Source organism: Vicia villosa, unplaced genomic scaffold (genome assembly GCF_029867415.1).
Source record: "Vicia villosa cultivar HV-30 ecotype Madison, WI unplaced genomic scaffold, Vvil1.0 ctg.005660F_1_1, whole genome shotgun sequence".
Taxonomy (NCBI): Eukaryota; Viridiplantae; Streptophyta; class Magnoliopsida; order Fabales; family Fabaceae; genus Vicia; species Vicia villosa.
In genome coordinates, this window is record NW_026706660.1 from 58,407 (window position 1) to 71,827 (window position 13,421).

At 34.5% G+C, this 13,421-nt stretch overlaps 1 long non-coding RNA gene across 1 annotated transcript; it reads right to left on the minus strand.

Moving 5' to 3' along the window:
• Positions 1 to 8,996: 8,996 nt before the first annotated feature.
• LOC131642715 (uncharacterized) lies at positions 8,997 to 12,753 on the minus strand. Its single transcript, XR_009295981.1, has 2 exons — positions 12,235 to 12,753; positions 8,997 to 11,145 (listed from the first exon to the last, which is right to left on the minus strand). It is a non-coding gene; the product is annotated as an uncharacterized LOC131642715 (long non-coding RNA).
• Positions 12,754 to 13,421: the final 668 nt, after the last annotated feature.

The following is a 13,421-nucleotide window of genomic DNA, read 5'->3' on the forward strand; positions in this document are numbered from 1 at the left end:
ATATTACTTAATTAGTCATTTATCATTACTATTTGGCTTTTTAAAGATTTTGGAGAGAGAATGAGATATTAATTTATTTTTCATTGTTACTTAATTAATTTTTTCATTAATAGATGATAAATTTTGTTGGAAACATATACAAGTTGAATTAGAATTATGAGAGAAAATGGAAAGAAAATGGAATATACATCTATTTTTATATTTAATTTCTATTATTATTATTATATGGTATTTTTAAATTTGTAATTTCTATTTAATAATAATAATTATAATTATTATACCATATAAGATAAACTGAAAAGAGAATGGGATATGCATTTATTTTTTATTTTGTTAATTTAATTAATTAATTAATTGATAAATTAGTAGGTATAAAATATTACTTAATTATTCATTTATTATTATTATTTGGCATTTTTAAGGTTGTGAAGAGAGAGTGAGATATTCATCCATTTTTATTTATTTATTATTATTAGGTGAGAATTTTGGAACATACAAGTTGAATTGGAATTATGAGAAAAAGTTGAGAGAATTTGTTATATTTAATCTTTTATTATTTTTATTTATTTATTAATTAAATTAATTGACACATTAGTAGAAAGAAAAAATTACTTATTTGAATCTCTGATTTTATTGATATTATGGCTAGAAATATTTTGTAGAAAAAATTGTATATAAGGGCGTTTAATGACCCAGAAGAAGAAGTATATTCCTCAAAGGAAGCCTTAGACATCCCCTCTGACCTGGATTCATCAGATATCAATATGATTTTCAGCCATGCGTAACCACTACTAGTCAAAAGATGAGGAGAACTAGGGGATGACCCAGATGAAGTTTCCATTTCAGAATTGTTCACTATATCGACAATGTTATCACTCATCCTAACTAAAAAGCAGAAAAGGCTGAAAGAGAAACTTGAGTTAGAATGATACATGGTTAAAAAAGATTGATGAGGCAAGGGAGGCGAAAAAAGACAAAGCTTTAAGCGAAGACTCTGAATCACTTCTAATGGTGTTCTTAGAAGAAAGGAACGAAAATGTTTCTCAAGAAGTGTCACCAAAAACTTGAAAGCTAAAAGGTTGCAAAAACTTATAAATATTAAACTCACGTTATTTATAAATAAAGATAGCAGAAGGATCAAGGTCAACTATGAACAAAAATTGCAACATCAACAACTAGAATTCCACTCTCGAAAACACACCAAACTCAAGTGCACTTAAGCACTCTATGAACTGTGCCACACCCTTGTTGATCATGTCATCGCATGTGTCAAGAATGAGTGATGAAGCGTCTCAATGATGAAACCACATTAAATGTGCATACCCCCCCTTATTTTTCAAAATAGACCCCAAGGAATTCAACTCTACCTCACACCGGACTACTATAAAGAGGTTGGTCAATGATACTTAAGGCTTACCCTGACTTCTTTAGTGACTGGTCAAGCCTTGGGGGCAACTATTCTGGACCGGTCAAAGTCCCAATAGGTCGTGTGAGATATTGGATCGAACTCTAGTATGGTCGAAGGGTAGCTTCTTGGTTCGACAGGATTAAGCATGAAGTCGAAGGTTGTTCACATGCTTGTGTCGAAGATGCTAGGGTCGTTAGCATGTTAAATTAGGTTTTAGTGTTTAAACCCTAATTTGTTAAGTTAGCTTATTTATTAAGTTGGCTTGTGTAATGGGCCTTGTGGAAAAAGCCCATTAATTAGTATGTTAGGTTTTATTATAAATAGCATACTAGTCTCTCATCATTGCTAAGCTGCAAATCCTAATTTGGGGTGAGAGAGGTTATTTGTTATTCTTGTAAACTTGTAATCTTGTTTTAAGAGAAAGTAAAAGAATAGCAGTTATAACCAATCTTGTGTTCCTCTTCCTCCTTGTCCTTTATTCTTCCCTTGTATTATACTTTGTTCTTGGCATTGAATTCACAACAAATTGGTGCGGTGAGCATGGAGAAGATGCCTTCAACAAAGTATGAGATTGAAAAGTTCACCGGAGTGAATGATTTCGGTCTGTGGCGCTTGAAGATGAAAGCCCTACTGGTTCAGCAAGGTTGCTTGGAAGCGTTGAAGGGAGAGGCAGCCATGAATGCAGAATTGACGGCAGCGGAGAAGACGAATATGATCGAGAAAGCACACAGCGCAATTTTGTTGAGCCTTGGTGATAAGGTTCTCCGGCAGGTATCAAAGGAGACGACGGCATCAGGGTTATGGGTGAAACTTGAAAGTTTGTATATGACCAAATCGCTGGTAAATCGACTCTACTTGAAGCAAGCCTTGTATTCATTCAAGATGATTGAAGACAAAGTGTTGGCTGAGCAGTTGGATATGTTCAACAAGCTGATTCTTGATCTTGAAAATATTGATGTGAAGATCGATGATGAAGATCAAGCGCTGTTACTATTGTGTTCTTTGCCTCGATCACATGCTCACTTCAAAGAAACTCTCTTGTATGGAAGGGAGTCCCTGACCTTTGAAGAAGTTCAATCAATCCTGTATTCTAAGGACTTGAACAAACGAAAGGAGCATAAACCTTCGACTGTTGGTGAAGGTTTGGCCGTTAAAGGAAAACTCTTACGAAAGGATGGTAAGTTTGACAAGAAGAAGGGCAAAAGCCAGTCGAAGTCTTATAGTGGCGAAGCATCTGGCATTCGATGCTATCATTGTAAGAAGGAGGGTCACACAAGAAAGGTGTGCCCTGAACGCCTGAAAGATCATGGAGGTAAGGATAATGGCAATGCAGCCATTGTTCAAGATGATTTCGAATCATCTGATGTTCTTGTTGTTTCAAGCAGTGACTCGAGAAGAGAGTGGATTATGGATTCAGGTTGCACTTGGCACATGACTCCAAACAAAGACTTGTTCGAGGAATTATGTGATCAAGATGGTGGATCAGTATTGCTGGGAAACAACAAGGCTTGCAAGATTGCAGGTGTTGGATCTGTGAGGTTCAAACTCCATGATGAGTCAATAAGGTTGTTGACTGAAGTCAGGTATGTTCCTGATTTGAAGAGAAATCTACTTTCTCTTGGTGAATTCGACAAGAAAGGATATGTTTTCCAAGGAGAGAAAAGTATCCTAAGAGTCATGAAGGGTTCGAAGGAAGTCTTGAGAGGCGTGAAGAAACAAGGCTTGTATACCCTTGAGGCTGAAGTTGTAAGTGGTTCGACAAATGTTGCATCCACGAAACCTTTGTCGAAGACAGAAATCTGGCGCATGAGATTGGGCCATGTCAGTGAAAGGGGTCTGGTCGAATTAGGAAAACAAAATCTGCTTGGTGGAGACAAAGTCGAAAAGCTGAAGTTTTGTGAACCCTGTGTACTTGGAAAATCTTGTAGAGTGAAGTTCAACAAAGGCAAACAAAGAACACATGGATCCCTTGATTACATCCATGCTGATCTTTGGGGGCCTGCAAGGTGTCCATCACATTCAGGAGTAAGGTATTTTATATCCATAGCAGATGATTATTCCAGAAAATTATGGGTATTCATCCAGAAGACTAAGGATGAAACTTTTGAGAATTTCAAAAGTAGGAAGACTCTGGTTGAAAATCAGACTGGCAGAAAGGTCAAGAGGTTGAGAACCGACAATGGCCTTGAATTTTGCAATGAGGCATTCAACAGTTTTTGTGCTGCCTCTGGTATTGCAAGGCACAAAACTACTGCAGGTACTCCACAGCAAAATGGTTTGGCTGAAAGGTTTAATCGAACTATTTTGGAGAGAGTCAGATGCATGTTGACTAGTGCTGGACTGAAGAAGGTGTTCTGGGCTGAGGCTGTTTCGACAGCAACATATCTGATAAACAAATGTCCTTCGACAGCGTTAGATATGAAGACACCTGAAGAAGTTTGGTCGGGACATCCACCAGATCTCGACAAACTGAGAGTATTTGGCTGCCTAGCCTTTGCTCACATTAGGCAAGACAAGGTCGAACCTAGAGCTCTGAAATGCATGTTCATGGGATACTCTGAAGGAGTCAAAGCTTATAGGCTATGGTGCCTAGAGCCAGGTTACAAGAGGTGTATCACCAGTCGAGATGTAGTTTTCAATGAAGCTGAAATGGATTTTAAGAAAATTGATGATGTTGGTCGAAGTACAGAAACATCTGACGAAGAGCTGGAACAGGTAGAGATTCCTGTTGAGGTGGAGCATGTTGATGCTGAATTGCATATCCCTGATGAAGTCAAAGAAGAAGCAGAAGATGCTGAGGAAGTTGAGGAAACTGACGATTACTACCTATTGTCGAGAGATAGGTCGAGAAGAGTCATCAAGGCACCTCAGAGACTTGGGTATGCAGATCTTATAGCTTATGCCTTAATCTCTGCAAGTGAGGTTCTAGACGAAGAACCTAGAGACTACAAGGAAGTTATGAGGAGTCGAAATAAGACTGAATGGCTGAAAGCCATGGATGATGAGATGAAATCTCTTCATGATAATCATACTTGGGAACTGATCAAGAAACATGCTGGGGCAAGGTTAGTCAGCTGTAAATGGATTTTCAAAGTTAAGGAAGGAATTGAAGGAGTGACGTCGAAAAGATACAAGGCAAGGTTAGTTGCAAGGGGTTTCACTCAGAAAGAAGGTGTCGACTTCAATGATGTGTTTTCTCCTGTTGTGAAGCACAGGTCCATTCGAATGTTGCTTGCCATGGTGGCACAGTTCGATCTTGAACTGGAACAGATGGATGTGAAAACTGCGTTCTTGTATGGTGATCTAGATGAAACGATCCTAATGAGGCAACCTGAAGGGTATGTCGAAAAGGGGAAGGAAGATTGTGTGTGCAAGTTAAAGAGATCTTTGTATGGGCTGAAACAATCTCCTCGACAGTGGAATAGGAGATTCGACAAGTTCATGGCACGCATAAGTTTCATTAGAAGTCAGTTCGACCACTGCGTTTACTTCAGATTTCGACCTGGTAATTCATTTATTATTTTGTTGCTTTATGTGGATGATATTCTCATAGCAAGCAACAATGTTGAAGATGTGACGAGGGTGAAGGCTGAACTCAATAAGGAGTTCGATAGGAAGGATCTGGGAGCTGCTTCTAGGATTCTTGGAATTGACATTCGAAGAGATAGAAAGAAGTCGAAGTTATGCTTATCTCAAGAGGCATACCTACGGAAGATTTTCGAAAAGTTTGGTATGTCAAATTCGAAGCCAGTTGTGACTCCAACAAACCCTCAATTCAAGCTGAGTATTGATCAGTGTCCCAGTACTGATGTCGAAAGAGCCTATATGAATAGCATCCCATATGTTAATATAGTTGGTTCTTTGATGTATGCTATGGTCTGTACTAGACCCGACATAGCATATGCAGTAAGTCTTGTAAGCAGGTACATGGCGAACCCTGGAAAGGCTCACTGGCAAGCATTGAAGTGGATTTTAAGGTACATAAATGGGTCTCTGAATAGAGTCCTAACTTATGGTGGAGCCTTGGGTGAAGATAGTAAAGCAGTAATAGAAGGATATGTCGACTCTGATTATGCAGGCTGTATGGATTCCAGAAAATCTATTTCTGGATATGTTTTCACTATGTTTGGCACTTCAGAAGGTTGTTGCTCTATCAACCACTGAAGCGGAGTATATTGCCCTAACTGAAGCTGTGAAAGAAGCATTGTGGCTTGAAGGTTTTGTGAAGGAGCTGAAACTTCAAGGTCGAGGTTGAAGGATAGAAAAACACTTAGAAAGGGGGGGGGGGGGGTTTGAATAAGTGTAGCTTTAAAACTTGTAAGATAAAAACAATTTGCACAATGATTTTTATCCTGGTTCGTTGTTAACTAAACTACTCCAGTCCACCCCCTTGGAGTGATTTACCTCACCTGAGGATTTAATCCACTAATCACGCGAGATTACAATGGTTTTCCACTTAGACAACTTCTAAGTCTTCTAGAGTATACTGATCACAACCTGATCACTCTAGGAACAATCTGCTTAGATACCCTCTAAGACTTTCTAGAGTATACTGATCAACAACCTGATCACTCTAGTTCTTACAACTTAATGTAAACAAATTCTAAGAGTTACAATGCTTCTTATAAAGCTATTATCACAACTGTGATATTCTCTTAAGTTTAAGCTTAATCTCACTAAGATATTACAACAGCAATGTAGTGAGTTTGATGAAGTTTGAGAGCTTTTGATTTGAATAGCGTTTCAACGTTTTTGCATAAAGTCTTGTATTCAGAATTCGTAACTTTGCTTCTCATCAGAACTTCATATTTATAGGCGTTTGAGAAGATGACCGTTGGGAGCATTTAATGCTTTGCGTATTCCGTACAACATTGCATTTAATGTTTCACTCTTTTGTCAACTACCTCGAGCCTTGCTTTCTCTGTGTCTACTGACGTTGCCTTTAATAGCTTTCAACGTTCCTTTTGTCAGTCAGCGTAGCCTGCCAGTTAGTACTTGCTTCTGATCTGATGTTTGTATAAACAACGTTTGAATATCATCAGATTCAAACAGCTTGGTGCAGAGCATCTTCTTGTCTTCTGACCTTGAAGTGCTTCTTAGCGTGACACCATGAGAACTTCAGTGCTTTTGCTTCTGATCTCAAGTCCTTCTGATGCTTCCATAGACCATGTTCTGATTCTGCTTGACCATCTTCTGATGTCTTGCCAGATCATGTTCTGATGTTGCATGTTGAACCTTCTGAGTTAGTGCTTCTTGCGCTGATTTTGTGCATACTCTTTATATAATTCCTGAAATGGAAATTGCATAGTATTAGAGTACCACATTATCTCATACAAAATTCATATACATTGTTATCATCAAAACTAAGAATATTCATCAAAACAAATCTTGTTCTAACAATCTCCCCCTTTTTGATGATGACAAAAACATACATAAATGATATGAATTTGCGATCAGAATATCAGACAGCTAAAGACAATTACACAGCTATAGCATAAGCATATAAACATAGTGTGTGAATATGTCTCCCCCTGAGATTAACAATCTCTCCCTGAGATAAATAATCTCCCCCTGAAATAAATACTGGAAGAAATTTATAAATAAAGGACTTCCCTGAGTATTTTCCATTTCAGTTGAGACGATCACATATGCTTAGGTCTTCAGAACAGTCATAGCTTCTGATTCTTGCTTCCATAGGACAGCTTCAAAGCTTGAATTTCTTCTTGAATCATTGCATGCTAGATTGTATCAGAACATTGTTGAATGTACCAGAGCATCATCAGAGCATCTCTACATCCTGAAATGTTACAGAACAAACTAAACGACAAAAATCAGAGCATGAATGAATGAGAACATAAAATATGTATCAGAACATATAATATGTATCAGAGCAAAAACAATAATGTTTCAGAGCATATTTAGAACTAAAACATGCATCAGAACATATAAGGAATAAGAATGTGTTAGAGCATATTCTATCATCAGAATATCATAACATTCTTCCTTCTTGCTTCTGATCCTTGAAGCTTCATAGCACTCAGCTTGCTTCAATTTCCATGAGTTTGATTCCATACAGAATTGCTTTTCCCCATGTCTTTGCTTCTCATGTTGAGCTTTTAAGTAGATCTTCACTTCCTGCAAAACACTCAAAGACACAGAACTTGCAATTTCTGTTAGAAATGTGGAGACTTTCTCCCAGCAACTGATAATATAAATCAGATCATTTATCACATTTTCTCCCCCTTTTTGTCATAACATCAAAAACACAAAAGATTCAGATGAAAAACAAAACAAAATGAGAGAAAAGAAGATAACTTTCATTGATAGCAAAAGATAATTATCAGAAAGTACAAGGAAGATGCATAGAAGACAGATGCAAGAAACAAAGAGAAACTACTAAGACACAAAAGGACTAAGACGACCCTAGCTTAGATATAATCTTGGCTTTCTTGACCTCTTCTTCTTGAGCCTTTCTTTTTAGCCTTGCTTCTTGCTTCTTCTGATCCTTCTTATGAAGGTCAGCCAGAGAAGGAAGCACTCTTCCACGAATCCACGCAGGATCAACAGAAGATTGAGTTCTTACAGAAGCTTCCAAATAGTGCTTTACAGCCTTGTGAAGTTCTGCTTGGAACAAGGTGTCAAAGCCTTCAACTGGAATTCTTCTGGTCAGAATGGCTGAGGAGATTGCAGGAGCAGAAGTTACCTTCGTGATAAGTGTTGAAAAGTATATTTTCGGCAAATATTTTTTTTTATCGTATCCACAGAGATTGGGTAATATTACCGCCGTTCAATAGTCACAATTGTTTTAAGTTTGATAAATTAAAATGAGTTTTTGTTGGTGTTTTAGAAATTATTTTGCTTCTTGAAATAAGACTAAAATACTAAAAATTAAGTTTTTATTAAATAAAAGAGTTTTGTCAAATAAAAGAGTTTTGCCAAGGTTGGGATTCACTATCCAAATTTCTCATGTTTCCTTAGAACAAATATATGAACTCAAGATTATTGAAAATATTCTTGTATCCTCTCAATAATATTTATTTCTAAATATTATTGTTATAGTTACTATATCAATATTTAACCGATTTCTCCACCTAAATATCAATATAGCAATCTTGAATGTTTGATACAAAAGAAAAGTAGTGTATAAATCTATTTCTACAATTTATCCACTACTTGAAAGAATAATTTAGGTCAAAATTTGAATAATCTTTTTCAACAATAATTCAAATCTAATTTTCAAAATAGGACAAAAGTATCAATCTATTTCAATAATCAATTATTTGCATACAAGAGTTAAAGGAAATATAATGAATGTATTATCTAAACCATGCATGTGAACTCAATAATGTAATGTAATCTAGTATCCTCTCAATACCCTTATGTCTAAGAAATATTGTGATACTTGTTAAATTAATCTTTTGGCAATTTCTTCACTCAAAACATTACTTTAACAATCTTTAGCTAGCAATACAAATAGAAAATCAACTATGAACCTATTTCTATAATTCATAAATTGATTGAAAATAACTCTTAGAACTTAATTTATATTATTTCTTTCGACAACAATATAAATTAAAATATTTAAAACGACACAAAGAAGTTATTTTTACATTCAACATAATAATCTTGTTCACATACAATGAGTTTAAGATGAATACATGAGAAAAGTGAGGAATAGCTACCTCCAACCTTGACAAAAGAAAATGGAATTTTGCTTCACATCTACATTGTTACTATTTTTTGGTTTTTCTAAGTGATAATGGAATGTGATGCCTCTAAGTGACATCTCTAAGTCTCTATTTATAACAATAAACAAAAAATCCCATTATTTCACTTTTTCAAATAAAACAAAAGGTAATGATTGTTGTTGTTTTTCAAAGACATGCAACCAATCACAATATATGGACCAAAAAGTGTCTTTGATGTAGCTTCCACTCCACTCCAAGTACACATGTCCTAAAAGTATCTATGAGGTTGCTTTCACTCCACCCTAAGAAAGTTGGTCCCAAGACATGACTTTCCTTGCTTTTCTTGACTTGTTTTGTTTTTGCCTTGAATTTTTCCATGATCTTTCATCTAATACTCTTATTACTAAAATTCTACAAAATTTAACAAACAAAGTGAAATAACTACTCAAATAAAATAAAAATAAGAATAATTGCATATTTGTAAATTATGTGAATAAAAGCATGTGAATTAAATAAAATTTGGTTAAAGAGACCAATAAAAATAGTATAAAAATTAATACTATTTGGTCCCTAACAACTCTCCCCAACTTACCATTTTGTTTGTCCCTAAACAAAAGTTTTCCACCAACGAAACCAAAGTGACATAACAAGAGAATGATTAAGAATTCATCAAAACAATCAGTTGGTTCAAAAGTACATGGCTCTTCGCGATTCACTTACCTCAATACTAGGACAAAACATGAACAAAACAATGGTTGGGTGCAAAGTACATATCAAGAAATTCCAAGTAATACATGTCAAAATTGAATCAAACCTACACACATCATGATAATGATGAATAAATATGAGGTTTTCTTTCACTCATCCGAACAATTAAATCAACAACACTCAAATCATGCAATTATCAAAACAAATACCAAATCATGTGAAAAGTGAGAATCAAGAGGTCTTTTATGGGTTGTAATGTGGCTTGGGTTACAAAGAAAGGGTAATATCAAGGAAAATTAAACAAAAATCCTAAGGGAGCATTTTTATCAAATCAAACTCAATAATACTTTCTTCTTGATCCAAATTATTTTTTTTTCTTTCTTTTTCTTTTTTTTTATTTTTTATTTTATTTTTACCAACACTTATTTTCTCCCCAACTTTGGTTTTCAAACCAACTCAAATTGCAATAATGCTCCCTATAGGGAAAGAAATAGAATTACAACCAAATTGGTTGAAGGTTCAAAATGAAACAAAAAATTTAGATTCATTCATTCACTAAATTGATGCATTTGAATGAATCCTAAAATGAGCTCAAAGGGGTTGACTAAGGATCACTCCTCACAAGGTTAGTTGAATTTATTATTATTATTTTTTGTGGTTTTTCTCAATAACAAACAATGCCTCTATCACTTTCATAATTTTCACAAAAAAATGGACCAATGTATGATTTAGCATGATAAGAATGAGTTAAAATAAAGTTCGGTCTCCCGCATTTAGTGTACAATGGAAAGCTACTTCACACATGGTTAAGTTCTATTTTTGATTCAAAATTGACATGTATCTCAAAGAATTAATGATATGAAATTTGCACAAACCATCAAGTTATTCATGTTAAGTCTAGAAATCGGTAAAATTGTACCATGAAGTGCCGAGTACCAATCTTATCATTACCAACCAAATTGTCTTGCAATCCTCTCTTGTAATTGCCACATTGTTCCTTGAAGCTTCTCTTAATGAATAGAAACAATTAAACAAAAATTTTGGAAAGTGGGGTAACACAATTTGCATAAAATTCACACCTTTAAAACACACAATTAAACAAAAAATGCAATTAACAAAAACAAAAAATTTACTTATGAAATAAAAACTTACAACGTTGGGTTGCCTCCCAACAAGCGCTTTGTTTAACGTCGTTAGAGCTCGACGGTACACCTCCATGCTTTCCTTCTTGGCAACATCGATTTGGAAAGTGTCATGCTATTGAGCTTCCGAATCATCCTTTCAATTCCGGACTTGAATGGATATTGTTCTTCGGTAGCCTTTTCACACAAACACAAGAATCTACAAAACTATCAAATCAAGTGAAATGCAAGAGAACTAATAATAAAATAACAAAACTTAAAACAATGAACTATTGCAATGCTTGCAATATCAAACGCCAATCCCCGGCAACGGCGCCAATTTGTTGAAAAGTATATTTTCGGCAAATATTTTTTTTTATCGTATCCACAGAGATTGGGTAATATTACCGCCGTTCAATAGTCACAATTGTTTTAAGTTTGATAAATTAAAATGAGTTTTTGTTGGTGTTTTAGAAATTATTTTGCTTCTTGAAATAAGACTAAAATACTAAAAATTAAGTTTTTATTAAATAAAAGAGTTTTGTCAAATAAAAGAGTTTTGCCAAGGTTGGGATTCACTATCCAAATTTCTCATGTTTCCTTAGAACAAATATATGAACTCAAGATTATTGAAAATATTCTTGTATCCTCTCAATAATATTTATTTCTAAATATTATTGTTATAGTTACTATATCAATATTTAACCGATTTCTCCACCTAAATATCAATATAGCAATCTTGAATGTTTGATACAAAAGAAAAGTAGTGTATAAATCTATTTCTACAATTTATCCACTACTTGAAAGAATAATTTAGGTCAAAATTTGAATAATCTTTTTCAACAATAATTCAAATCTAATTTTCAAAATAGGACAAAAGTATCAATCTATTTCAATAATCAATTATTTGCATACAAGAGTTAAAGGAAATATAATGAATGTATTATCTAAACCATGCATGTGAACTCAATAATGTAATGTAATCTAGTATCCTCTCAATACCCTTATGTCTAAGAAATATTGTGATACTTGTTAAATTAATCTTTTGGCAATTTCTTCACTCAAAACATTACTTTAACAATCTTTAGCTAGCAATACAAATAGAAAATCAACTATGAACCTATTTCTATAATTCATAAATTGATTGAAAATAACTCTTAGAACTTAATTTATATTATTTCTTTCGACAACAATATAAATTAAAATATTTAAAACGACACAAAGAAGTTATTTTTACATTCAACATAATAATCTTGTTCACATACAATGAGTTTAAGATGAATACATGAGAAAAGTGAGGAATAGCTACCTCCAACCTTGACAAAAGAAAATGGAATTTTGCTTCACATCTACATTGTTACTATTTTTTGGTTTTTCTAAGTGATAATGGAATGTGATGCCTCTAAGTGACATCTCTAAGTCTCTATTTATAACAATAAACAAAAAATCCCATTATTTCACTTTTTCAAATAAAACAAAAGGTAATGATTGTTGTTGTTTTTCAAAGACATGCAACCAATCACAATATATGGACCAAAAAGTGTCTTTGATGTAGCTTCCACTCCACTCCAAGTACACATGTCCTAAAAGTATCTATGAGGTTGCTTTCACTCCACCCTAAGAAAGTTGGTCCCAAGACATGACTTTCCTTGCTTTTCTTGACTTGTTTTGTTTTTGCCTTGAATTTTTCCATGATCTTTCATCTAATACTCTTATTACTAAAATTCTACAAAATTTAACAAACAAAGTGAAATAACTACTCAAATAAAATAAAAATAAGAATAATTGCATATTTGTAAATTATGTGAATAAAAGCATGTGAATTAAATAAAATTTGGTTAAAGAGACCAATAAAAATAGTATAAAAATTAATACTATTTGGTCCCTAACAATAAGTTCCAGTCTTAGCAGATCAAAAGCATTGATGACATGCCCTTGAATGGCTCCAAAGAAATTGGACGTTCCAATAGTCCTTAGAGAGTCCATCAAATCACTTTCTATCAGAATGTCTGAGATCATTCTGGCGAAAGGAATATTATTTCTTTGAAGATGAGGATAATTCTCACGTTCTTCATCTCCTGACTCTTCAATAGCCATCTTCAGATTCTGAAACAGAATGTTGGAGATGTTCAGTTCAATTCTTCTTCCAATGCAGAAGAGAGTATATTTGTGATCAGGACTGATGTACGAGGAGGATAATGATCTTCTTCTATGATGAAGAGATCCCAGCATGATTTCAGCCCAGACTTGATAGAATGCCCTCAATGTACCAGTTTTGTGAGATTGAATACCAGTAGCATGAGATATTTGTTCTTCAACCTGTGGCCAACTAACTCTGGCAGGAAGTGGACCAGTACATCCTTCTTCATCATCCAGGTTGTACAACTTCCTTATCAAATTCTCAGTAATCACAACTTCATGCCCTAACACGAAGGAGATGATTGCGGTTGGAGTAACCGTTGCATGAGCCCAGAAATCTTTCACAAGAGCAGGATA